Here is a 26992-nt window from a genome sequence, read left to right on the forward strand (position 1 = left end):
TTTTTTTTACAATCCAGGTGTAAATGGATTAGGCAGCAGGCAGTCAGAATCCGGATTTATTTCGAAGGTAGAGCTAACAGAATTTGCTGTAATAAGCAACCAGAAGGATGGAATTGCCATTACTCAAGATGGGTAGATCACAGGAAGAGCCAGTTTGGGGTATAAAATTAGTAATTTGGTTTTGGATACATTAGTGTAAAGATGTTTCTAAGATGGCCCTTTGGAGATGTTGAGTAGAGCACTGGATGTATAAATCAGGGGGAATGTTTAGGGCTGGAAATATAAATTAGGGTGTCATCCATGTATAGATGAGCAAGCACGGATACACATAGGATGGGTCAGAGAACAGGAAGCGAAGGGGGAAAGGTCATGAGGAAGCCAGCACAAGGGTCCAGGTGCACAGTGATGGAGGTCTGGGTGTGGAGTAAGAGAGAGAGACTCTTAAAGATTTTGAAGGATGACTCTCTGGCCTTGGGGACAAAGTCAAACAATGTTTAACCCTGAATGACTTCAAAACTTGTGCTACCTTACTGGAAATAAAGATTAATGGATCTAGTTTAAATTTTATTGCAGAAGTACTATTTGCCACTGATGAAAGCATATTTTATATTATCAAAAAGAAATTAGTTCAATTTTTGGCCTCAGTAGAAAGAACCCAAAACTTTTGAGATATTTTATCATCAAATAGTGGTGTCTATTGGACTCTGATGCCTAAAAAGTTCCTATTCCTTCCATTTTCCTCAGAAATATCTTATCTTGCAAACGGTCTCAAAGTGGATAGCATGCAGAGTTGGAATAAATTCAAATTCAAACGCCCAAGTTTACTTTCCTGCTTTAATGAAAATAATTGAATCTGTCTGCCTTGATAATGGTTTACAAGGCCTCAAGGTCATCATCCTAAATATAAGTTGTCTTTGTCTCCCATGGAGAGAGATGATGACTGAAGAGCACTAATCCACTAAGCCTAGAATTTACACTTACTGTTGTGGGCTGTTTGTTTATATCTTTAAAAATTCCCTTTTCTTAATACAAGCTAATTCTGTTTTTCTAATAGTTCCTTGAGGTGACAGATATTCTTCCAATATGGGTTTCTTGCTCCTAACAGAAGTCCCTCCTCAAGTTCCTTATCTCAGCAAATGGTCCCCTAACCATCCAGTCACCAGACGTGAAGCCTGAAAACCATCTTGTCTCCCTCGTTACATCAATCATCCATCAGTTCTGCCAACTCTCCCTCCTCAGTGACTCGGTGACTCAATGCTCTACTCAGTACCACACCCTCCTTTCCATCCCTCTTTGCTGAGCCTGTCCCACCTGGACCGCTGTTACAGGATCATAATTGGCCCCCTGATTCTGGTGTCCTGTCCTCTAATCATGTCTCATGGCCATCAGAGCGGCCTTACAAAAGCCTACTGCTTTGTTTAAAATCTGCAGCAATTTCCCATTATTTTAGGGATAAGGTCCCAACTCCTCAACATGGCATGGCTGGAACCTCCTGTTGTGATGCAATTTTCTTCTGCCACCTTTCTCCTGCCACAACCCCTATGTGCTCCAGGCCTCTCTCCTGCAGGACGGCTTTCGAGTTCTCTAAACAGCCTCATTGCCTCTTCTTTCTGTATCTTTATACGAATGCTTCTTCTGCTTCACCACCTTATTTCCTCTCTCCAGATCTTCATCATCCTTCGAGACCAAACTCAAGCATCAGTTCTTTTGGTTTTATGTCCCCAGCCATACATCACCAGCGTTGAGTCGGGTGCTTTATTCTCCTCACTCCCATAGTACTCTCACTTTCCATCCTCGCCCTCATCCCACTGAATCGCAACTGTTAGACTAATGCCTTGCCACACACGTGTATGCATATATGTCGGGGGGGACACACGTACACACACTAAAGACTCAGTCCTCCATTTGTTTTATCCCCTGCACTAAGCACAGTCCTGGCAAAGAGTAACATTCAAAAACCTTTTTGTTTAATTAATAAATCAATGAACCAAAGTTTTAGGTTTATTGGGCTCTGACAATGTGAGATATTATTGTAAGGAGCTAAATGCATACGGAAATATATTTCCCCTTTAAATCTTTAAGGGAGCCATTTATTTTATTTCCCCTTCTACGAAAGCCCTTCATTTAAAATTTTTCACGTGAGAACTTCATGTGAAAAGCCAAAACCCATGGCAGAGACGTGCAAACTCTGCCCATTGCCAATCAATGGTGTACACAGCTGGATTTTATTATGCCACTTTGGACTCTTGGAACAAACCAACTTCAATAGTGTTTGGAACTCAACCTGCTCATAAGTAAAGAAGTTTATCTAGTACATATCTGTACAGAAGCCTCAAAGAGTGAGTGCTTTCCAAAAACCCTAATTTATCCCCAGGGACTATTGAAGCATGTACGATACTAGTGCAGAGAAAATGGAACCAGAGGATTAGTTCACTTTGGCACAAAGCCTGCCCTACCCATGGCTGAGAAGGGACTGCCTTCTGAAAGTTAAGAAGGGATCTAAATCATACCTGCAATATAATTTAGAGAGACTCTGGGAAAGCCATCTTCTCCCCCCAAACGTCTCCTTGATCTACGTCAACAGGAATATCTCGAGTGGAGTTCTGCAGTAGTCTTTTGAACAACACGTGTTTCTTGGAGGGGCCGTGTGGCCAACTTCCGCGACCCAGTGGGTGATCACTTTCTCCAAGACAAAGGTCCTCAGAGCATGAAGGGAACTTTGAACGAAGAGGGCGAACTTAGAAAGGGAAGCAGGGCACCAAGCGTGACACTTGCCTGGCCATCACAGCCACGCCTGTCCCTTTTGCTATTCGCGGGTGTCCTTAGACTGGGGAAGTTCTCCACAATAGACTTTCCATCCCCTGCTGAGAAAAACAGACTGAAGATTTTTTTGAGAGCCACAGCTCTCCTGTGACTTCTGCAAGGTCCTGGCCAATGCCTGGGTCTGAATAAGATTTCAAAACCACATGAATCGAACCTGGCTGAGGAGTTCCCTCGCCTGGCTGAAGTATGTGCATCAAATGACAAACGAAATAGCCATGTGATCTCTTTCAAAGGCATGATTGTTCTCGGCAGTTCTATGAAACTGTCATTTTCCCCCCAAAAGCAGAGCAAGCCACTTTTCAGGAAATGACACTACGCATTTTACAAGTACACAGGACTCTGCTGCAGTCCCCGAGGTGCCCAATAAAGCTGATTTGCACACCGATCTCCAATAATGCCCATGAATAATACATGAATAATGCACCTTTCAAACATGTCCTGAATAACAGTTTAAATAAAAATAGATGATGTCATGTCACGTCTTCCAGAGAAGGGTTCAAAATGCACAGCAAACAAATTAAACAGATGAAGAAAGCAGAGCAGGGAACTCATCAGAGAAATGGGGTATTCATGAAGGGATCTGCTTGGTGGGGACAGACTCAAGGTAGCTGAAGCAGTGGTTTTCTGAAAGGTTTTGACAAGAATAAGGTCCTAAATGCGTCAGTGTGAGCTTTGATAAAGCCACAATTGAAGCAGGCAGTTCTTGACAAGGTGGGATCTGAAAAAGAGTGGGAGCAGAGTGGGAGAGTAGAAGACATAGACTACATCAGAAGAAATTAGAGATGACCCCCAGGTGACTTTTGAATCCTGGGAAAACCTGCCAGCAACCTAACATGGTGAGATTTCTACTGACTGCTTATAGATGCCAACAGAGCCTGCTAGGTAGCTCGGATTATCAAAAATGGCCCAACTGCCCTCTCTGGATGCACAGTCCCTACTTCTGGGCAAAAAAAGTCTGTAGAATCATCAGAATCACTAAAGCAGCGTACTATTTCTAAAGAACATGAATTTGTCCCGTCAGTCATTGCCATGGCTCCCCACAAGCCCCAGGAAAGCTCAGCCGCCTTTGGCCTCTGCATGGACTTGTTAAATGCTACCCAGGTGCCGTGCTCAAGAAGAGCATAAAGGATAGGCAAGAGAAAAATAATAACAACAATAATAATCATAGTAATAAAGCAGAGAGCCAAATAGAGTAAGTCACTTTCCCTTTGGATTTTTACATCGGAGAGTCCAACTCTGAACAGTCACCTGTGATCAGACAAAGGAGACAGGGCTGGATATTGAGCAGATACTAAGTGTCTACGTGGAAGCAAGCAGCCTGAGCCAGGCCCTAGGACAGAGTCAGGCGAGGAGCGAGCCTCACTTGCTCCAGCCAGGTTCCCTACTCAGGAGTTCAGCGAAGCCCTAAGAGAGGAGGCAGTGGGCAGGTACAAGAACCAAGTATTCGTTTCAGGCAAGGAATTATAGATGGCAGTAGATTCTAAGCCAAGTCTCCTAGGAGCCATGTTCCCCCAAGCTCTAAAATGAAGGAGTTTGACGCAGAACCAAAGAAAGGCTGACCACTCTCGTTTCAACTTGAGCTCCCTGCTCAGGAGTGTCTCGAGGCCCCTAGAGAAAGGCAAGCTCCTCAGGACTCAGAGTTGGAGGTCAGGGCCAGGCAGAGAAGACCTCCCCTGGAGACCTTGCACTGGACCAAGAAGCAGGTGTTTCTGCTGTGTGCTGTGTGCCAGCACTCTGCTCAGGGCTGGGGACAAAGCACTGTCTCTTAAGGCTCAAAAGCAAGTGAAGGAGACAAGAACGAAATGACACCAAGAATTGCCTCATCTTAGCTGGGCTACTTGTATGAGCACGTCAGTCAGCCAACCAAGACCCAAGATTTTTATTGCACGACTACCAGCAAGAACTTCAGTATTCACTGAAACCCCTTAATTATGAGTCCTGAAAAAGTGTCACTGTGACAATAGATATTTGGACATCTTGAATGATGGTTGTTGGCTCCCATGCTACGCCAGCCCCCATTCTCCAATAGGGGTGGGCTGGCTCCTTATCTTCTGGCGGGGAGAGGCAGTGAGGAAGTGACTGATTTGTGACCATTTAGTCTATCCCCATTTAGCTCCTTGTGCCAGTACAGAACTGAAAAAATACTGTTTTTACTACCTCTGAATGATGTGACCCACATTTTATATTATTGATTTTTTAGAGCCCGCTTATCTTGTTATGGCAAGGTTTCAGTCAATTTTGCCTGAGGTGGTATATCACTACTCACGGTAAGAGAACGATAATATTAGTCTAACGATATTCATTAAATGTGGACCCTGTTGGGCACAGGGCTGGGTACCGTCATGAGCTACACGGGTAGTTCCCGACTGCCTGGAATTCACAGCGCAGAGGGGAGGCCAAGTGTGAAGCGAGTCACATGAAGGCAAGTGCTATGAAAGGCTAGTACAAGACACACGGGGCAGCATTTCGAAGGGTAAGTACTATTAATCTACCCTTCGTCGTCTATTTTTACTAAGAGAAATGAATAAGAGAAAAGAGAAAGAGAGGGAGGGTGGGCAGAAGGAAGGATGAGAGAAGAAAAGATTTTTTAAAAAGCGTAAGGATAAGTGGCAACTGGCACCTGGCCTGAGGGGCAGGAAATTAGGGCATGGCGAGGACCGTGTAAACTCAGAGCTCACCCCAGTTCTAAAGGAAACTCCTCCAGTGAATGGCTTCCAAGGGTAATTGCTGGGCCCTGGGTTCCAAATCTGTCACTTCTTAAAGAAAAGCGAAAAGGTCTGATTTGTTGTAGGTGAACTCTCCTGGTTTTTAAATGTTGACTCATCTAAAAAATTAATACATTCTATACAGGCCAAACCAAAGACCTCAGCCAGGGGGAGACAACCCCGAAGGAGCCAATATGCAGCCTCTACTTTAAATGGCCTCCTGGAAGGTTAGGGATCTCAGAGCACAGGGCCAGACGGATCTCGTCATCTCAGACCCTGGGCTTCCTCCACAGCATGGCAAATGCCTCACACCGATTTCACCTTCTCTGTATGTTTCTGCCTTACAGACTGATTTAGCATTTTCCCTTGGCTTTTGCTAAGCTGAAGAGTTGTTCCTGTCAGTAGGACACTGGACTAGGTGACCTCAGAGGTCACTTCTGAATCTGACAACCCACATTTTGAAATTATGAGAACAATGATAGAACAATGACAAGGCCAATGATGCGCCAAGCACTTAATTTCCAGAGAGTTCGTCTGTGCTATCTGGTTTAAATTACTCAAAGTATTCAATCATCTCATTTATATGAGAAAAATTATCACTGAATTAGGCACTATGGATAAAATATAAGCCAGATCTGCTTATCTCTCCATCAATTTTTTTGATACTTGTGCTAGAGATTATAAACATGCCTAATAATTTGTATTGTCCTAACCATAAATGTTACTCAGAAGGTGAGCACGTGCAGAACAAAGCAGGTTGTACGAAAAGATGGCCATTTCTACCGTGTGTTTCACCAGACTAACCCAGGGTGGCTCTGAAGTGGCATACTTTCTCCAGAAACTGACAATCCAGCCAGGGAAAGGAACTTCCCATATTAACAGAAAAGCAAGTGCTAACTTAGGGACAAATTCAGCAGAATGAGAGAGGAGAGCTGTTGGGACAGTTAGAATATTTTCACAGCAGAGGTGGATTAAGTTGGGCCCTTGGGGAAGTGAGTCATATTTGAAAATGCAGGGAGGAGGAGGGAGGGTGAACTACAAGTCATTCCTCTCTTTTGATTTCCAGGTTTCATCTCCAGTTGGCAGCTTGGGAGTCTGTGTAGCAAGAAAGAGTGTGGGGAAAGGCAGTGAAGGAGCTGGGAGGAGAGCCCAGCAAACCCTGAGTCCCAGGCCTGTTTTCTGTCCCATTGTGGGCCCCGGCCCAAACCACTGTGGCCAGAGCATGAACCGGGCAACACCAAGGTGGCGAATGGCAGTGTCGGGCACACAGCGCTCCTCTGCTCTTTGTGTCACTCCTGCCTGATTTGCATTTCTCTGGGCTTCAGGCTGAACAGCAGGTCCAGAGCGGGGCTTTGAAGACTTCCCTCAGAGGTGCAGTCTGCACTGGGCCTGCTGGGTGCGCTTGGCACGTGGCCATGGGCTGGTGTCAGAGAGGAAGGGGAGTGAGCCAGGCACCAGAGGAGGCCTGAAAGCCCCCTCTTCCCATTTGCCTGAGGGTCTGGAGTTCTCTGTCCTGAACCAATTCAGACAAAACAATTAAAATTGTCTGCAGGCAAGGAGGCATTATGACGCACTGGGAGAGTTAGGGTGGGGAGGGCCATGGGGAAGGAAGGGAGAGAAGGCAGGAGGGAGATCCCATTTGGAAATAAGGAGAAGGCTTTGAACTTACAGATCTCTCCAGCTGAGGCAAAACCCACAGAAAATCAGCCGCAGCTGGGTGCCCAGGAGTCCAGGAGTCTCTGAATAAATGCAAGGGGGTGAGTGAGATGACAGCTCCCATCCTTCATGCATTCACCCCAAGGTGCTGCTGGACATCTGTTCCGTAATTAACCGGGCTCCCCCCTCCACTGCCCTCTTCCTCCCCCTTTCCTGGCCCCTGTGGTTGCTGAAACATTTGCCATAATTATTCCCCATGCCTCTAAGGAGCCTTCTGGAAGGAGTCTGCAGGTGAGCTCTTCCATCTCTCCCATTCTGGGCTGGGTGACAGCCATCCCTGGCTAGTGGGGGTTTGCGGGGGGTGGGGGGGGTACCCCATTTCCCAGAGGCCATTGCGGTAGCCCATCCTCCCCACTGTAACTCATCAACACAACATCTGTCCTCTCCTCAGCGAGACTTAATGGGGCAGCAAGGGGGAAAGGGCAGCAGGGTATCTGAGAGGGACAATTTCTACCAACAGATTAACAATCTACATCATGATGTTTGATACCATGATCTGATATGCCCATGGGTTGAAAATCACTGTGGTAATGAAAACCGATGGGACCACATGGCACATAGAAAATGCTGAGAACTTCTTTCCAATGATTATATTAATATTAATAACAGCAATAATGTCACTTATTCTATACAGAAGAGCAAGGGAAGGCGTCTGTCTGGTTTATTATTTATTCTCAGTATCTGTCACCATGTGCTGTACATACTGGACATTCAATATATTTTTTTGAAGAGACAGACCATTGCTTTGTCACATACTTTACAAAAGCTTTCTTCAAATATCACAGTACTTGTGAGATGTAAATAATAACATCTCCATTTTAAGGTGAAGAATTTGAGGCACAGCAAGTTTGAGCAATTTTCTCAAGGCCACACAGGAAGAGACAAGGTCAGAAGTTGAACACAGACCTATGATGCCAACACTGTGGTCCTTATGTTATGCCATGCAGCCAAGTCGCTTCCCTGCATGAAATACATTAACAGGTCCTCAAAAATGAGTTTGCTGTTTAATCTACCTATAATTCCCTTATTTGACTTTCACTCATTACTTAAGCCTAAAGACTCAGTAAAGATGCCCATTCATGTATTAATATTTTATAAGCATGAATCATATTTTCTTAACTGTGTATGACTACTACATTTCACAAATACCTAGCACATGGTAGGTAGTCAATAAATATTTGTTAAATTTCTATTTTACAGGTAACACCCCTGAGGTTCAGAGATGGAACTAACTTACTCTAGGCCATATAGGTAGGAAATATAAGAACTACAATTCGAATCAGAGTTTTGGTTGTGAGTTCAGGGACTTTTCCACCAACCCATCAACCACTGAGCTCCATGATATATCATTTCATATTATACAACAACTGAAGTTCTATAATTGTGGTTATTTCTATTTTTTCTGACAACTTCTTAAGATGTACTATCAACTAATAATCATAAACTTGAGTTATTTCAGTTTTTATTATAATGAAAGCAGTACAAGCTTATTATAGAATATTAGAAAGAACAAAGAGAAAAGAGATTAATTCAATAATCCCAAAACATTTAAAATGAACATTTTCTTCCAATATATTTATGCCTTTTTACATAATTGATGTTAGTCTTTATATAACTTGGGATCTTGTTTTATTAACTTAATATTATAACATAAACATTTCCCTACTTACTGCAATAATTTCAGTAATTTCCCTATTTACTATTCAAATGACTTAAAATTTTTCATGCTCAATAATCATCTTTTTAACAACTCAAGGATAATCCATTGTATGGACTGTCAGTAAAACATGCCCCCAATTGCTGGATAATTTTTCACTATTAAAAATAATAGTATAGTGAACATCGTTTTTTTCTTTTTTTCTGAATTTCAAACACTTTGTAGAGTACTTTTCTAGGAGAGAAATTATTGAGTCAATGGGTATGAACATTTTCAAGGCTCTTGACATAGATTGCCAAATTACTTTCCAAATGAGTTGTACTAAATTTTTTCTCCACTAATATTGATTTGGATTTTCCCATAATTTTAAATTTGATAATTTCTTTAAGATACACACACAGAATCATAATGTTTTGAATTGCAATATGAAAGAAATGTTAGAGATGACTGAGTTAGGCCCCCCTCCTCTCTCTTTTATACATTAGGAAACTGAAATCCTGCCAGTTCAATGGCCAGCCCAAGGTCACAGTAATTTGGGGAGATGAGCTGGGCTAGAGCCAGGTCTGCTGGCCCCCATTTCCCTACACTGTCTCCAGGAACCTAAAAACAATTTTACAATCTATTTGTCTGCTCAACAGCAATGTTGCACAGTTGCCATCACTTGACATCTTAATTTTGATTATACCTCGAAGGGAAGCAGCTTTTGAAATATCTGATCCTGGCAAATAACAAATTCCCCTCCATGGTAAGAACAGCGTATTTCCTGATAACACCCTCCTACCTGCCAGGGTTCTGCAGGGAACCTTGTATCTACTTATCGCTTCCTCCTTCTGGCTCAGGCTTCTGGAACTCTGTCAGTCCTGCTTGACACGCACCTCGGCAGCTTTCGCGGCATCCTCCCTGTGGGCCTCTGCTTCCCCATCCCTGCTCAGCATGATGGCAGTCTACCTCATTTTCAACCTCAGGCCAAGCACAAGTGTTGCTCCTGCCCATCTGCCATGTTGGCCAAATTTCCCTGATTGCTAAGTAATTCCAGGCTCTTCCCGGAAGGGCTGAGCAAGCTGTAGGTTAAGCCTCTTCTCCAAGGCTCTGCCTTGTTCTCAGTTACTATCAGAGCCGCAGTGGAGTGTGCAGATGCAGGGCCCATGCGGCCTCTCCCTCACTCAATGCATGGCCTGCACTGTGCTGCAGGAGGAAGAAAGTACACCCCCAACACGGTTGCCTAGGTGACATGCCAACACCAAGCCTTGTCCCTCCAATTTATATTACATGCATGGTGACGCAAATCGTTCTATAATATCGCTCACATCAACGTACTTCTCTGCTCAGAAACCTATCTACAACCACAAGTTGAAAATGGTTAGCTTAGCTTTCAAGCCCCTTGGTTTGTTATAATACTTGTCTTCCACTAGTTACTCATTTGAGTTCGTGGAATGCCAGCCTCGCTAGGAAAGGCTCACAAAGTAAGGGGAGCAACAGAATGAGGAAAGCGAGTTATGGGTGAAGTGAGCCTTTGATTGAGCTTGGGTGTAGGTAAAAAGCATGTCTGGAACTAGTAAGGGGCTTGTGATGTCTACTCTGTCTAGAATTTTCTTTCCCATTTTCTCCCTGGTAAATGACTCATCCATCACAGCCCAATTCATAAGCCACCTTTGAAGTTTTCCATAACCTCCCTTACCTCCAAACTTCAACCTCTTTCCTTACTAGTCCGAAGGCGCTTGGTCCACATATTCGCCATATGCCATTTCTCACAATGAACTGACATTTCTTTAAATGCCTGACTCCCTCACAACTAAATGTGCATGCTAATTTTTTTTTTAAAGGCCTGTGTCTGTTTATCTTTTTTATCTAATACTTCCCTTGTACTTAGCGGATGATCAAAACATTTTTTGAAGTAATGCTAGAATGAATGAATGAATGAATGAATGAGTGAGCAAATGAATGAATCATGGACGTGAGACTGGAAAAGAGTTGCCTGAGAAGCTCTTCAAGTGGTTGTAATAACTGTAATACCTGAGACTTGCCCACACACTCATTTGTAACACAAATCGGCACTTTCAAAATGAGGACGTAGACATGCAGTCATCTGATTGAGAGTTTTGCAGGACACTGAACATGGGAAATTATCAACAAACATTGATCAATAAATGAGCTTGAGAGTTTTTCTCAGAATAGCCCCAAGACTAAAATTGCAAAGTGTAAGCTCTATAGTCAGAATAATACATCTCCCCTTGGCCAGCCAGAAGCAATTCTATACTTCTCCCATGACAAAGTGTATATCATGAGCCATAGGTGGTCACTGCTAGGCACCTACGACAACCCCCTAACCAGTCTCATATTCATTAAGGAGAGGGACGCTCGAGGGCAGAGCTTACCACTCAGTAGCCAAGAGGAAATTCAGAGCTTATGATTCTTTACATCTTTTGATCACCAAAGAACTTGCCAGCATTAAAATTATCTTTGGAAAAATCATGTCTGGTTGGGCATTTGGAGAAGCTTTTGTGTACTCTAATTTGAGAATATTTGGGGAAATGTGACAGTGTCATTTACCCACATCTCTTAAATAGGATGGGATGTCAGTCACTTTTTATACATCCATTCTACATGCATGCCTGTGTTTTGTAATTGAATCTAAATAAGGCATTGGGGTATTTTTAAAATCTAGACATTGGAAATACTTATTGGAAGAGCCTGGTTCACAGGTTGGGGGCTTGGCATTGGCAGCAGCTGTGGGGCTTGGAGGAAGATATGGCAGCACTGGCCAGCCAGAAGCAGGGGAAATGTGGAAAAGGCCAGGTTTGTTTTGAGAGCCTTAGTGTCAGCTGCTATTACCTGGCAAATAGATAATTTTTTCACAGCCAACAGAAAGATGAAACTTATGGAAACAATAAAGTAAATGTTTTGTCTAGCCAGTGAGTCAAATTAGAGAAGAAGAGATTTTTCCCAATCAGGCCTGAAAATCAATATAGTTTGGTGGTCTAAGGATAGCCAGGAAGTTAATGGCATTTCAGGTTAAGTTAATGACATAGATTAGAGGCCGGCAAGCTATGGTCCATGGGCCAAATCCAGCCCACTGGATTGTTTTGTAGGTTCACCAGAGAAGAAAGGTTTTTACATTGTTAAATGGATGAAAAAAAAAGAATCAAAAGAAGAACAATATTCCGTGACACATAAAAATCACATGAAATTTGAATTTCAGTATTCATAAACAAAATGTTCCTAGAACACATTCATTTACGCAGTGTCTAAGGCTGCTTCCCTGCTACAGTGACAGGGTGGAGTAGCTGCAAGAGAGTCCACGCAGCCTGAAAAGCCAAAAATATGCACTAAATATCACTATCTGGCTCTTTTCAGAGGTTTGCTGACCACTAATATATGTCATAGAGAAGATCAGCTCAGGGCCCATTTCTAATGACGTAAAAGCAACATGGTACATAGTACAAGGCACAAAGCTTGCAGATGGAAGAGGCCTTGGAAGGCCCCTAGACCAGCCCCCACTCCGCAAAATGTCCTAATGGAGCCATCCAGGACTAAGGATTCACAATTTCCAAGAAGCCCAGCCTGTTATGGAACATGTCAACTCTACCTATTGTGCTTCTGATGTTGTACTAAAACAATACCATCCCGCCCCAGTACAGCCTTTCTTATCCACACACATTTCATATACCAAGATGGCATTAACCACAGTCCTACCTGATCAAAGAGTGGACTTTTCCCATCTTCCATGCGTTAGCACTTTGTGCGTCTAAAGGGGCTTTCACAGTCACTGTCCCATTTTGCCTTCAGAACATCTTCCAGGGGATAGGACTGCTTAATCATTCCTATTACAGATGAGGACTCCGAAGGTTGGGGTTATGGAATGAATTGTGTCCCTCCAAAATGCATATATTGAAACCCTAAGTCCAATGCAACTGTATTTGGAGATAAGGTCTTTAGGAAGGTAATTAAGAAGAGGAAGAAACATTAGAGATCTCTCTCTCTCTCTCTCTCTCTCTCTCTATATATATATATATATATATATAGACACACACACACATAAGGCAAAGGCCTTGCGAGGTGGCCATTTACAAGCCAGAAAGAGATCTCCCCAGAAACCAACTGTGACGCCACCTGGATCTTGAACTTCCAGCCTCCAGAACTGTAAGAAAATAAATGTCTGTTTTTTCAGCCACCCAGTCTGTGGTATTTGTTATGGCAGTCTGAGGTACTTTGTTATGGTAGTCTGAGCAGACTAAGACAGTTAATAAGGTTAAATGACATGTTCAAAATGAGGTGGCTAACCTGTGGCAGACCAGGGACTCATCCCCTATTGCACAATAATTTATTAAGCACCTACTAAGTGTAAGGAGTCTTATGGAGGACACAGGTATGAATCAAAGAATCACACCAATATCCCCCCAAAAACAATCACAGCTATGATAAGTGGTACCCCAGAGAGATGTAGGTGCTATGAAATGTAAAGAAGATGAGCTAACTCATTCAGGGTGGTCAAAGAGGCCACTCCAAGACAGAATTAAATTGAGATTTGAACACCAAAGATGAGTTTACTAAATGAAGGAGGAAAGGAGTGACCTCCTGGAGAGACAGCACGCACAAAGACCTTATGGCAGCAGGAAGTGTATAGTATTCAAGAAAATGAGAAGAGGCCAATGTGGCTGGGTCAGAAAGAGGTGAGCAGTGACAGGAAGTGAAGCTAAAGAGGCAGGAATTGGTGAGATTTCTTACGGCCTCGTCAGCCGTTTTAAGTAACTGTCTATTTTAAGAGCGCTGGGAAGCATTAAAGTGCTTTCAATGTGAGGATGGCTCTTTTTTAAAGATTTCTAATTAGAAAGGATTACTTTGACCACAGTGTAGAAAGGGACCGGAGAAAGTCAATGGAGCTGCAGGAAGGCTAGTTTAAAGACGGCCGCATTAGACAAAATGAGAGAGTCTTGTCACTAGCACCACAGAGGTTGCTTTGAAGCTGTAGAGAAGGAAATGGTTATGAGAGCTATTTATGAGGTAAAATCATCAGGGTTTATGATTGATGCAGCATGGGGTTGAGAGAAAAATGTGAAGTATGACTTTATGTTCCCTGTACATTTATGAGATGAGGGTGAAATTGTGCAAGAGGATGCCAGTGCCTTTCTTCCAAAGACCACCAGGAACACACCTGCAACCGAACAGAGCGGGGTGCTCTAACTTGTTGCAACAAGGGAGAACCACGCAGTGGGGAATGGTAGGGTACCTCAGTAAGAGGGTGTTAGCAGGGACCTATTATAGAATCTGGGCTTCTCTTAGGTGATTTTGGGATCATACAGGGAAAAGGGGCTTTGCTTTACTCTGGATGCTGTCAGGAAATGGGAGTAAGTCAGTACCTGGGCAACATCATAATTCTTACCTAGAAGGCCGTAAGGATGGAGTGAAGCTAAAGCCATGATTGGTAAAGACAAATCACACTTTTTTGATCTCGGATGGCTGATTTTTGTGCTAAGGACAACGCTTATGTTTCCATCTGTGTTCAGACATGATCACAGAATGATCTTGTTCGTGTCTTGTCTGAGTGGCCTTGCCCAATATTGCTGTTCTTTGAAATGGTTTATGTTCAACAGAGGAACAGCACAGTCTAGCTCTAAGTGACCGGAAGCACTTAGCAACGCCCCAACCCAACTGACAGGGCCAGGTGAGTGTCCCATTTCAGGGCTGCTTTCTTCTTTCTCAGTCCCCCTTCTGGCCAAAGACAGTTCAAGCCGGGCTGCAGGACATTCATCTAGAATATTCAGGTTGTCACCGTTGTTGAGCTTTTGGTTATCACGAGGTCGAACAGACTGCAGAATGTGGTCTGTGGTGAGATGAGGGTCTGTCACTGCTGCTCTCTTTGTTGCAAGACAAGCTGCTTAATATCTGACAAAATAATTGCTGCGCAGTAACATTTATAACTCTGGACATGATGCAGCATCCGAGGGCAACACAGGTAATTACCAGAAACAGAAACAAAAATGGTTACTAGTTCTTATAACAGACCGCAAAGGCAGGGATATAGATGACTAAACCTAGGCCATGAAAACATATCTCGAATTCTACCTTTGTCTCCTTGAGATCCGAATGGTACTTTTTAAAAAGTCTAATTATAGACTTCTACTTAGGTGCATCAAAAAGTGTTTGCTATAGCACAAATTTCCCCTTGGCTAGCCAAGAAGAAATGAAGGGCTATGTGACTACATTACTAATGAATTTAAATTTAAACTGGTTTGTTATGTTTCCAGGGCAGAAGCTTTCTCACTTGTGATACCTGATGGGGTCAGAGATGAGTTCCACACCACCTTTTCCACTTGTGTTATCACTGCTTTGGAAATTACAGCTTATATAGCAATACAAGAAGAGGGGGTCAGTTTTCCCTCTTGGGCTTCTCCCAAGTAGCCTGTACTTACCCTTTTTTGGAAGTTTCTGGGTATTCTTTTCAGGCAATCTCATAAATTCATGGCCTGGCATCTCATTTCCTCTGGCTGGGAAAGGGGCGGGGGGGTGCAGGTGAGTGCCGAGAGAGAATTGTCAGTGACAAGAAGAGGAAGCAGTGACCCTCTTGCTGGAGAAGGGCTGACTGAAGCTGTTTCAGTTCAAGGTGAATTTTGCTAAAATTATCCCCTTTTAAATTATATATTCGAGTTTAATGTTTCAAACCCCTGATTGATTGCTCAAGTTAGAACTATGATAACAGTGATTGTTAGGTGTTGTTCAAGAGGCTGAAAATGCCAGCTCTTAGAGAAATGACAGTTCTCTGAGAAATAATCAGGTTCACTGCGCATCTCTCAATAGGAAGATTATCACCGAGATCACGAAATTACCTATGATGGTCTTTCCGCCCCCAGCACTGAAGGTCCTTCAGACTAACCAAAGAGCCTGCGAAAAAGCGGGAAAGCATTTCATTCTAACTTCCTGTCGCCGTCCATTATTCTTTCACTAGCCACCTCATCACAAAGGACATTTTGCTTGAAAATAAATTATTTCTGTATGGTTTAAACATTTCTTTTCAGGAAAGCAGAGGACTGGGTTAGATGACCTCTAACCCACTATCCTTGGAAGTCTATGATTCTTGGATTCCTGATATGGAAATAGTCGAAAATACATAATATGATGTCATTTCTGCCACATATGAATTTAGCTAATTTTGATGGTAAACACCATAGAGCAGGAAGGTAATAGTGATAATGGAGATGTTGCTGCTGATAATAGATAGTGAAGAAGTTTCCATTGCTTGGGGGGAATATCAGGTATAAGGATCATTTAAATTCAATTTCCAAAGAACTTGATGAACTTTCATTCTCCTTACTGGAAGTCGGAAATGAAAAATCACAAATTCACAGATGGAGCAGAGATAGCTGTTTCAAAAGCTGTAAAATTGGGATTATATTCAAGACCTAAAATAATGTATTTGAAATCAATTAAAGGACCAATAATGTTTGACCCCTGAAAATGCTCACCTTATCCTCATCAACCTAGAAAATGGTTGATAGGAGCCTAAAAGTTCAGAATCTTACCATTTTCCTTAGGATAAGGTGAGCATTCATTCCCTTCAAATAAAAAGGCTATATCCATGTAACTAAGTTGACAATTACACATGGGACCATATGGATGTATTTATAATTGGTATAATGAACAGCTCCTTGTTACAGATATTAAAAGCAAGATCATTTCAGCACATGATAAGCAAATACAAGGAAAGACCTATCTGGCTAAATGGTGGAAATAAATTTAATAATAAAAACCCACCAGAAGAAGCAACTGCTCATCTGAATTTCAAGGAAACTCTTCCTGCCATCTGCTGTTGTTAGCATTTTTTATCACCATATTTGCCTGATTTGTTTCAAAGCCCAGTGCTGCTAAGCTCTTCATACAGAATAAGCTACTAGGCAGGAGAACAGAACAACTGGAAGGTTGAGAGTGAATACAAAAGGCATTTCGCCATCTCTAGACCCAGTGTGCCATCTTTAGCAGCAGGGCAGACACCAGCAGTATAGGAATCAAGTCAGACTTCTCCAGGGACGCTTTCATTATGGGAATGAAGGACAAAAAGGGATCAAAGAGGTGGCAACTTGGGGGGACTCAGAGATCACAAGGGCCTTCAGGTAGAGCTGCTTGGCCACGCCAGTATGCCACTGTCCCCCTATTCATCGCTCAGTACCATGCAACATGAAATCCAGAGGTAATCACGTCTGGAGACTGGGACTGAGAAGGACAAGTGCATGAAGGCATCTTAGCAAATACCTTTGAGCCATTTACAGGTGTCCCAAAGCCTGGGTCTGTGTTAAAGGTCATTAGAGGGGAAACAGGATTGTCATAAATGGTAAGTCAGGCATTGGTGATTGTGGTGGTGGTGATGATGGAGGGTTATTCTGGCATTTTGCTATCAATAGAAGAGGTTAGGAGACATGGTACTTAAATGATTATGGGTCCAAGTGGGTCCACGAGCTTACCACAGACAAAGTGGAATTAAGGGGACTGTGAGTATAGGCAGCGAGCCAGCTCTCCCAAGAGAGCTGATGCATCTGGACTGTGTTTCTTGGTGAAGAGAAAGGGAACTCTTACCTGGAGTTAAGCTCAGTGCCCATGGGAGCTACAATGTGGACGTGTCCCCCAGAGAAAAAATAACCAGGCAAAGAGTAGGGGCACAAACCTTCCCTAGGGTAGACGATTTGGACACCTCTGGAGGTACTCTGTGAGCTCCCTATGAAAAACAGAACTCCTGCTAGTGGACTTTGACAGACAACTTTCAACCCAGAGAAGACCTAATGGACCACTGGCAGGCCCCACAGAGCGGCCATAGCAGGGTTTCTCTAAGACCTGTGCTCAGCAGAGGCATAAAACCATTGGAGAACACTTGAAGATAGTCCAGATAAGCCACATCTGCATGGCCTGCTGCTGTTCATGGCATACAGCTGTGCCTGGCAGGGAAGAACCACCTGTCAGCAATAAAAATCAATGAGATTCGGGGGTGAGACCAGTCTGTGAGAAGATAGCCTAGTTGTTGACACAGCTCTGTCTGGTTGGTTATTAGAGAAAGACAGACCCTAAAGGCTGGGTAGAAAATGGCTTGGAGCATGGAGATACAGTTCTTAAGATTTTTGTTTGTTTCGGGTGAGAGGGGGCAGTAGGATAGAGTTCATGGGTGTATTTAAAATGAAAGCTATAGGTCAAAATTCTCCCCAAAGAAATGTATATACGCGACTTGCCTTCAACTTTGGGGACTCATAGGGAAGCCTGCACATGCACTCAAGGTTGAGAATCCCTGCTTAGGGGCATTTGGGGATAGAACAGATGAGTTTATTTATGGGACCTAGTACTCGCTTTAGCAGTTTTTCAAAGTGTGGCTTCTATAACACTTATGTGAGAATTACCTGGTGCAGTCACTTAGTACTGACAACGCAGGTTCCTGAGCCTCTGTGTGGAATCAGGATCACTCAGGCTGGGGTCCTGGGATTTGCAGTTTTAATAAGCCCTCGGATGGTCTTTATTACCCAGGAGAATGGCCATAAAAAAAGGTCTTTGGCGTACAACCAAAACCCGAGACTGATACAAAAAGGTATCAGAAACTGATCACTAGATTGGGCTGTCAATTGATTAAGGACCCGAGGGGATGAGTGGGGTTCAAGACTGTAGGACTGATTGAGAGGAGGGAGGGTCCAACATTTGTCCAGTACCTACTATAGTCCAAACGCTTTAGTGTGTGGTTTATACTATTTAATTTCTCTCAATTGTCCTTATGTTAAAGATGAAGAAATCAAGGTTCAGAGAGTTTAGAAGGCTTGCATAGGGTCGTAGAGCAGAATAAAGAGAAGAGCCAAGCCTTAAATACAGTCACCCTAACTCAACACCTGTGCATTTCTAAAAATTACACTGCACAGTCTGCCCTTTATATGCCAAACGTGAATTGCACAGAGAAATAAATCCATCCATTATATACATAAAAAAAAAATACTGAGCATATATTATCTTTAATGATCTGGCAATACACTTCAGAATAAAAGATTCACTCAGATGTAGAGAGAAATACAAAATGTGACGTAAATCAATAGACAACATATGAAGTTTGGGTCACATGTGCAATGGACAACCAGGCAGAGGCCTCACCACATAATTCAGAGTCACCAAAGAGGCTTCCTAGAGGAAGTGGCATTTTGAATCAGCTCTGAAGAGTCAGAATTTTGAATGAATTCAACCTTATATCAAGACTCAGTTTAAATAGAATAGAATTTCAAAAACAATTCATCTCAAATATTACTTTTCATAAACAAGAATATTCATGGACAACGGAGAGGAATTCCTGAATGAAGAAAAGTTTCTCAGTTTATAGTCTCCAATTCCTCGATAGCTCTCAGAGGACCATCCTCAGTTTTAAAAGGACATGAACTTGGCCAAGATATAACAGGTAGGAAATGTAGACACAGGATTTAGACCCTCACAGTCCAGTGCCAACGTGCTCCCTCTAACCACAGCCCATGTTGACGAGCTAGCATGGTTGGAGATTTGGGGAATCTGGTCTGGTCTACCTCATTAAAAGAGAAATGTTATAAAGATCCTATGTGACAAAGAACTTGGTGGTATTCGTAGGGAGCATAAATGATTATGTTTTGAAAGTTAAGGGCATCAGGTTATCTGTTTTGGAGTAAACCACCTGAGTATGAGCTTGAGGGGATATCTGTTTATCTGTCTTTTTCCATCTGGCAAACAACCTCATTCCCTGAGGAGTTTCTCGCATTTGAAAACATGCTTATTTCATCTCTGAGCAGCGACTTGTTCCTTAGAGTCTAGAGAATAGTCCTGGAGGGCACTGACCTTGTTTTAAGTGCTTCTCTTTGAGACTTTCCCTGACTTTAATTCCACAGTTTAGCCTTTGAGGACCCATACTTTAAAAGCTGGATTGACTGAGTGCCAAAGAGCAAAGGGGAAGAGAAAGGTTTATAAAAATGTATAACTGCCTACCCGTATGTCCACTGACAACCTGTCTTGGAGAATGATGCACACCTCCAGTTCCCTAAGAGGGCAAGGGGCACTTGGATAGCCCACTTAGATGAGGGCCTCAGTGATTCAACAGGAGACACCCCAAAATCAATGGTAAAAGTTTAAGTGTGCTTATAACCTAATCTCTTAGAGCATCATCATGAAACCTTTCCCTCCTAAAGGGTCTGTATGTTTCCGAATGGACATCAATCTAAGCTTTCTTGGCAACATTATTCAGTGGCTTTCTTCTGTTCATTTCTGTAGCCTTGTTTATTTCTAAAGGTTTCTCAGTTTTGCTTCAGATGTTCTGGTTTATATGTAAATGCTGGTGTTTCTGGCATTCTTAGTTCTGTGTACATATAATGCCACCCTCAGCATGATAATAATAAGAGTTAACATTTATTAAGTGCTGACTATGTGCCAGGCAATGTTCCAAGCAATTACATGTGTTTACTCATTTAAATCTTTGAAACAACTCCATGAAATAAGGTTGTTTTATAGATGAAGAAATGGGAACACAGAATGTTCCAGTGATTTGCCCAAGATCACAAGGCTAATATGTGGCACAGCAAGACCCTGAGTCATACAGTTTAGCTTCAGAACCTGTGCTCTCAACCAATATGCTAATTACCACCACTAAGTCTGTACTTTGACCCAAATGTTACCCATTGTAGCTTTAACTTATTCACGCAACGCTACCAGCTCATACACATATGCTGGAGCAATAGTTTCCCAAAAGATCAAATATATTATTTAGGCAGTAATAATAATGGCTATCATTTATTAAACTAATGGCATTTTGCATTATTATTTTAAAAGCATCCCTGTATTTTGACCCAATTTTTTGGCCCTATGAGTCAGACAGGTAAAACAGATTGTTCAAAATCATGAGCAGGTCAGTGGAGATTTGAACCCAAATCTGCCAAATTCAGAGGCCTCTACTCTTTCAACTATGACTTGCAGCCTTCTTACTAACTGCTCAGCACAACCAATCTGGTATAGTCAAATAAACACTTGAATAAAGTGACTGTCATCACCGTAGAACTTTTAACAACTGAAGAAGGAAGAAAGCATTGGCTATAATTAGACATAAATTCTAGGCTTTAGGAAAAATGTGGTTTCTAAAACTTCAGAGAAAATGTAGTTATACCTCCTTGGCAACACTATAAAGTTAAATAGCTGAAAGAGGAGAGGTTCATAGAAAAGAATTCTACCTGAACAATCACAAGTGTCTTATTTCTACTGGGCTGCTATAACAAAGTACATAGACTAGGTGGCTTATAAACAACAGAAGTTAGAGATCAGGGTGCCAGCGTCATCTGGTTCTGGTGAGAACCCTCTTCCAATTTGCAAACTGTCAACTTCTCATTGTATCCTCACATGGCAGAATGAGAGTAAGCTAGTTGTCCGGCCTCTTTTTATAAGGGCACTAATCCCATTTATGAAGACTCCACCCTTGGGACCTAATCACCTCTCAAAGGCTCCATCTCCAAATACCATCACATCGGAGATTAAATTTGGCATGGAAATCCCAGGGGGACAATCCAGAACAGCAAACGACATTGATCAAAAAGACAAAAGGGAAGTGTCTTAAAAACAAAAGAACAAACATAAAAGCTACTAGAAAGCCCTCTAATGATCTCAGATTTTAAAAGAAATGCCTGAAATATAAAAGGAAATGCATGTAACCAAAGAATCCCAATCAGTCAGAATGATACTAGAAAAAACAGAACCAGGATCGCACGGAAGCTTAAAAAGATGGTAAGGGCATGGAGAGGGGTCTCTAACCTGGGTTCAGGGCAGAAAAAAGAATGAGTAATGGAAGAGTCAACTTCTTGGGGGCAAATGGTGTCATGTTGAAAGCTAATAGAGAAAAATAAGACAATTCAATGTCAATATAGTTTTCTCTATCCAAGAAAGTGATCTTCAAACTGGGAAGGCTTTAACAAATATGGCTGTAGGAAACTGAAACCTAAGATAGGCAGAGAGATGATAAGAAAACACAAAGCCACTCAAATGAGTTCAAGTCCACAGGCCCAGGTGAACAACATCCTATGCTATTTGGGAGGATTTGGGGGTGGGGGTTAGAGAACGAGAATATGCTCCTATTTTTAAAAAGAAGGAATGGGAGCATTAGAGAAAGGTGAAAAGTATCAAGACTTGGCAATATATTTTTTTATAAATATGTAGACTTTTACTAGGACCAGCATTTCCATAATCATAAAGATCTCTTTAAAACAAATAGATATCCCTAATATCTTTGTCTAGTAGTGATCTAAAATGAAGTAAAAATTAGTGAAATTAATTATAAGTGAACATATTTCAGCATATAAACCGAGGCTTCTAAACTTTTTTTTAACAGAGCCCTAATCACCTTATTTTCCAAGTTAGAGTGACTAATAATTAACATGTAAACCATAATTAATATAGATGACACAAATGATATTCTACTTTTCCAAAATAAAGAAATATATTTGATCTAATATTTTTATGAATCACTTTTGATATCACAAAATAAACTTTCCTGGGCAAAAGATTTTGTTTAAAAAATCTCAGAAAAATGGACATGAGAAAATATAGATATATGTATAAATAATGCTGAAATATTGTCATAAGTATGAAACTATAACATCAGCATTTGAACATAAAATTTTTAAAAGCAAAGGGTTTTCAAAATACAGAAGAAGAACTATTCTAAAACAAATGAAAAATCATGATCGTGAAGTAGTGGCAACTATTTCTAATATGTAACAGATACTGAAATGCCATGAGGGAAATGAACAGAACTATCTCCTAAAGTGGTGGTGACAAAGGACGTAGGTGGCTTTCATAAATGCAAGGGACATAACTAATTAATTAACTTACTTCCTCTTCAAATAAAAGTGAGAATCTCTTGGGAGAATCTAAGCCCCTTAGCAGACACATCTTAGAGCAATTAATGAAATGCTTCATATTTCAGTAGAAAACTATTCCATCAGTGAAAATGACGTAGAAATCAGAAGTACAGTCTACTGTGACACTTGGTAGTTGACATTTTCCCAAACAGCTGCTACAAGTCAGATCCTCAGGTTACTACTCCCAGCTGCACAACTATCTAACCTCTCAATTCACCAAAGGACACGAACTCTGCTGGGTGCTCCATATACTGGGTGGAGAACTCCAATTAGTTTTGTATAGACTAATTCAACATAAGTATCAACTAACTGCCCTTTTAAATGTGTCACTCCCCAAAGCAGGCCTACCAAGTTTCACCTGGAAAATAACCAGTTCCTAGACTCCTTTTGGGGGTTTTTCTATTTTGCACCACAGTAGCACATAAGTAATCTCAAAGTCTTGTTTATGCATGAGAGCCAGATTTGGAATGAGAAATTGTTCTTGGCATTCCTTATTTTTAATGAAACCTTTCTGAACTTCATTTCAATGAGCAAAACTATCATGTTCCAAACATGAAACACTTGATTCATTCTGACCCCGAATTCTGCACTCCAGAATCCAACCTATTCAGAATGAGCTGTCTGAACATAAATGTTTTTCTTAATGTTTTCCAGAAACACATTTATCTTTATGGGTTTAAGGCAGTAAGTATGAAATTCATAAAATGTCTCATTATATTATCCAGCTCCCTCCCCCACCCCCGCTCATAGCAAAAGATGAACAGCTCTGAGGAGAGAGTGGCTGATCCATCAGAGGATGAGCATGGTTTGGCTTCAAGTACCAAGAAGGGCAGCCAGTGGGTGGTCTTCCGGGACTCCCCTGTTCATGGTTTCCCTACTAGAAACCAAAATCTAGCCAATTTCTAAAAGAGTAAATATCTTTTCATCTTTAAAAGATAATTATTATTAAGATAATTATTAAACATAATTATTAAACATAATTACTTGTGCCAATGTGACTCATACTAATCAAGGTTTACCAAACTAATCTCGTTTCTGTGTTGAGACATTATCAAGGGAAGACAACATTTTCATGGGTCAGGATTCCAAGAAGTCACTGTCAAGGAATCTCTACGAACAATATGGATAAACATGGACTGGATGACAGTTAAGTAAAAAAGGAGTTTCTTAATTAGTTGAATGACTGGACATATATGCTGCTGACAAACTCGATTCTGTCTACCTGGAAAGTAGTGTATGGTAATGGAAAGGTGCTCTTCTTGTAAAAACCATATATTTGGCATATTTTTTTATGACTTTTATGGATATGTAGAAATCGGATATGTGATATTTTGATGCAACTGCTTTGAAGATATTTTGACAGCCCTGTAAAACAATTTTAAGGAATTTTTCTAAAGTGCCAATTAACCTAATTATATACACACACTCATTTCCTGTTACTCATTCTATTTTTGAGTGAATTTTAGAGATACAGGTAGGTCAAATTCAGGGATGGGATGAGGCTTTGAGATGTTTGTTATTCACGTTGCTAGGAAATGAAAAAAGATGTTTTTACATTTTGATGCACCCATTTCAATATGACCCAATCAAAATAGTCACATCAGAATCTTTTTCCAGACCTGATTTCCATACATTCATTGGTACTACAGATTTTTGGAGCACCATAACAATAAGGATGGATCTCTTTAGACACCATAAAAAGTTTACTTTCCAGGTTGGCAGTAATTCATTGTGCTTCTAATGTTTGTGAGGACAGAAAGATGGAGCGATAGCTGGTATGCTGTCGTTAGAGACAATATTCAATAGATCTCTATCGAGACAGTGTTTTCTTGCATATGGGGAATACAAATAAAGACTGCATATCACTCCAGGTTCTTTGGTTGTAAGCAATAGAAATAGACCCTAGCTAATCTAAGTAAGAAAGGACTTTCAAGAAAAGATACTGGGTAGTGCTTGCAATAGCAAATATGACAACCCGGTCTCGTGAAGGCCCAGAATCAGGGATGTCCGTTGAGAATCCAAATACTGCTCCTGTAGGGAAGTGCCACCAACAGCCTCAGTTCACTGGCCATCTGCCCCTCAGCATCTCTGCCTAAGTTTCAAAGCTCATCTTATGTGCAGCCTGCCCGTGATCAAGGATTTGGATCCATCAAATAAGATTCACAAGGATGTTGCTCAGCTCTCTTCAGAACATTGGAATCCTTTGATTCCATTAGTTGTAGGCCATGGTCATCATGTGACTGACAGCCCAGCCGCATGGATGAAAGAGGGTGATTTCCCCAAAGGAAAAAGAAGGGACTGTTACCAGAAGAAAAAGGGACAATATGCTGAGAAAGAAAAAAAAAAAATATCCACTAAAGACTTGAACTTCGAACATTCATTTTTCAAAAAATACACATTTGGCCTCACCTGCTTCACATAAATAAGGAGCTTAATTGACTGCAAGCTCAACAGGAATGCCGACACAGCCTTGGTGTTCCCAGTCTCAGATAGCCTGTGCCCCCTTCAGAGGTCCAGCTCCAGGAACACAATGCTCCTTTGCAGTGCCTGCACTGCCATGGGGCCTCCCCTGGGACTCTGGGCTCTGGGACACCTCCTCTCATTCATTCATTCTCCGGCTCTAGGAATGGTAGCTGCTTCCTGTAGTTATTAACATCTGGGTTGTCTCACATTTGCCTTTTTCCTCCTTCTGTCCTACAGCTACATAAAAAGCTCCTACATTAATTTCCTTTTATTGGAAACATTGAGAGTGTTCCTATTTTCCTTTCTGGATCCTGACTGATGCAAATGCTAAAAACCCAGGTGGCATCCACAGTGGGATGATGAGGGAGTTTGATACCATGTCATACTTAGTATAGTATCTTATATAAAGGAGAATTCTGGGAATGTGATAACCAGCTTCGACCATCTGAAGAGCTTTCATTTGAAAAGGGGATTATACTGTGTAGATCCAGAGGGTAGAACTAGGATTAGTGAGCAGAAGTTGCAATGAAGCAGGTTTCAGCTTAAAATAAGGAACAGTGTTCTAAGCACTTGAACTGCCCACAATGAAATGCACTGGGCAATTTTTGTTGGAGATTAGTTAGCAGAGAATTGGTTTCCATTCTTCAGAGACACTGGAGAAGTGCCGGGCCTCTTGAAGCCCCCAAATCCCACTGCAAAATCTATAGGCTTTAATTAAAGATTTGGTCATTTTCTATTGGACCTCAATCTAGGATGTTTAGTGACCTGCAGAAAACAATTATTCTCTAGGATTTATTTTGGCCCCAAGAGTAATTTAAAACAACCCTTACTCTTACTCTAAGACTGAAAAAGTCAACTTCCCACCATTCTACACTCAGATGAAAGCTGACACCCAGGAAGGAAGATTCTCTTCATTTCCTCCTCATTCTGCTTCTACTGGGTCCACTCTGGGCACCAGGATACGAGGCAAATGGGAAAAATAATGGGACAAATTAAGGGGAAGCAGATGACGCCTCAGGATTTACGCCCAGAGACCCTTTGGCAGCGCCAAAGATGACCATGGCCTACAACTAATGGAACCAAAGGATTCCAGTGTTCTGAAGAGAGTTGCTCATCCTTGTGAATCTTATTTGATGGATCCAAAGCTCTGAATCCTTCTACCGCAGGCTAAGGCTTCCCATGTCAGCCCAGGATTCATAAGGGAGGGGCAGGCAGTTAGGAAGGAACCAGACAAGACATCAAAATCTTGATGAGGTTATCTTTCTGTCATCTTGAAAATCCGCTACCCTTCCAATTCTTGCTATAGCTGTCAACAACTTGCGCACATCTGTACAGCCTACCCATCTGATACTTGAGGCACAAGCAATGAGTCTCAAAATAGCTGTTCTCAGTCCATCAGCTTTCCTTTCCTGGAACAAAATGGCCTTCAATCGCACTGTGACAGTTTTTGGAGTAGGTGGGGAGAAAGTCATTTCTTCTGGAGCCCTGTTACACCAAATATAGAAACATGGAACTCTAACCTCTAATATGCTCAGAAAATGGTAACGCTAAAAGCATTCTCTTACATTTTCCAGTGGCAACACTGGAGAGCAGAGGAAACCATGATTTACTCATGGGTAAACACGTCCCAGATACAAAAGGACCAGAAATTAAACTAGAGTTCATTTTGCCCTAGTCCGGGGACGCTGCTCTGCTCAGCACAATCTATTGCTTCCAACGATCCTATATTACGAGAGAAAAAACCATATGATTAAGTG

At 41.8% G+C, this 26992-nt stretch overlaps 1 pseudogene; it reads right to left on the reverse strand.

Moving 5' to 3' along the window:
• Positions 1 to 22844: 22844 nt before the first annotated feature.
• LOC120589196 (protein NipSnap homolog 3A-like) lies at positions 22845 to 26296 on the reverse strand (annotated as a pseudogene).
• Positions 26297 to 26992: the final 696 nt, after the last annotated feature.

This window comes from Pteropus medius, unplaced genomic scaffold, assembly GCF_902729225.1.
Source record: "Pteropus medius unplaced genomic scaffold, Ma_sr-lr_union100, whole genome shotgun sequence".
NCBI lineage: Eukaryota > Metazoa > Chordata > Mammalia > Chiroptera > Pteropodidae > Pteropus > Pteropus medius.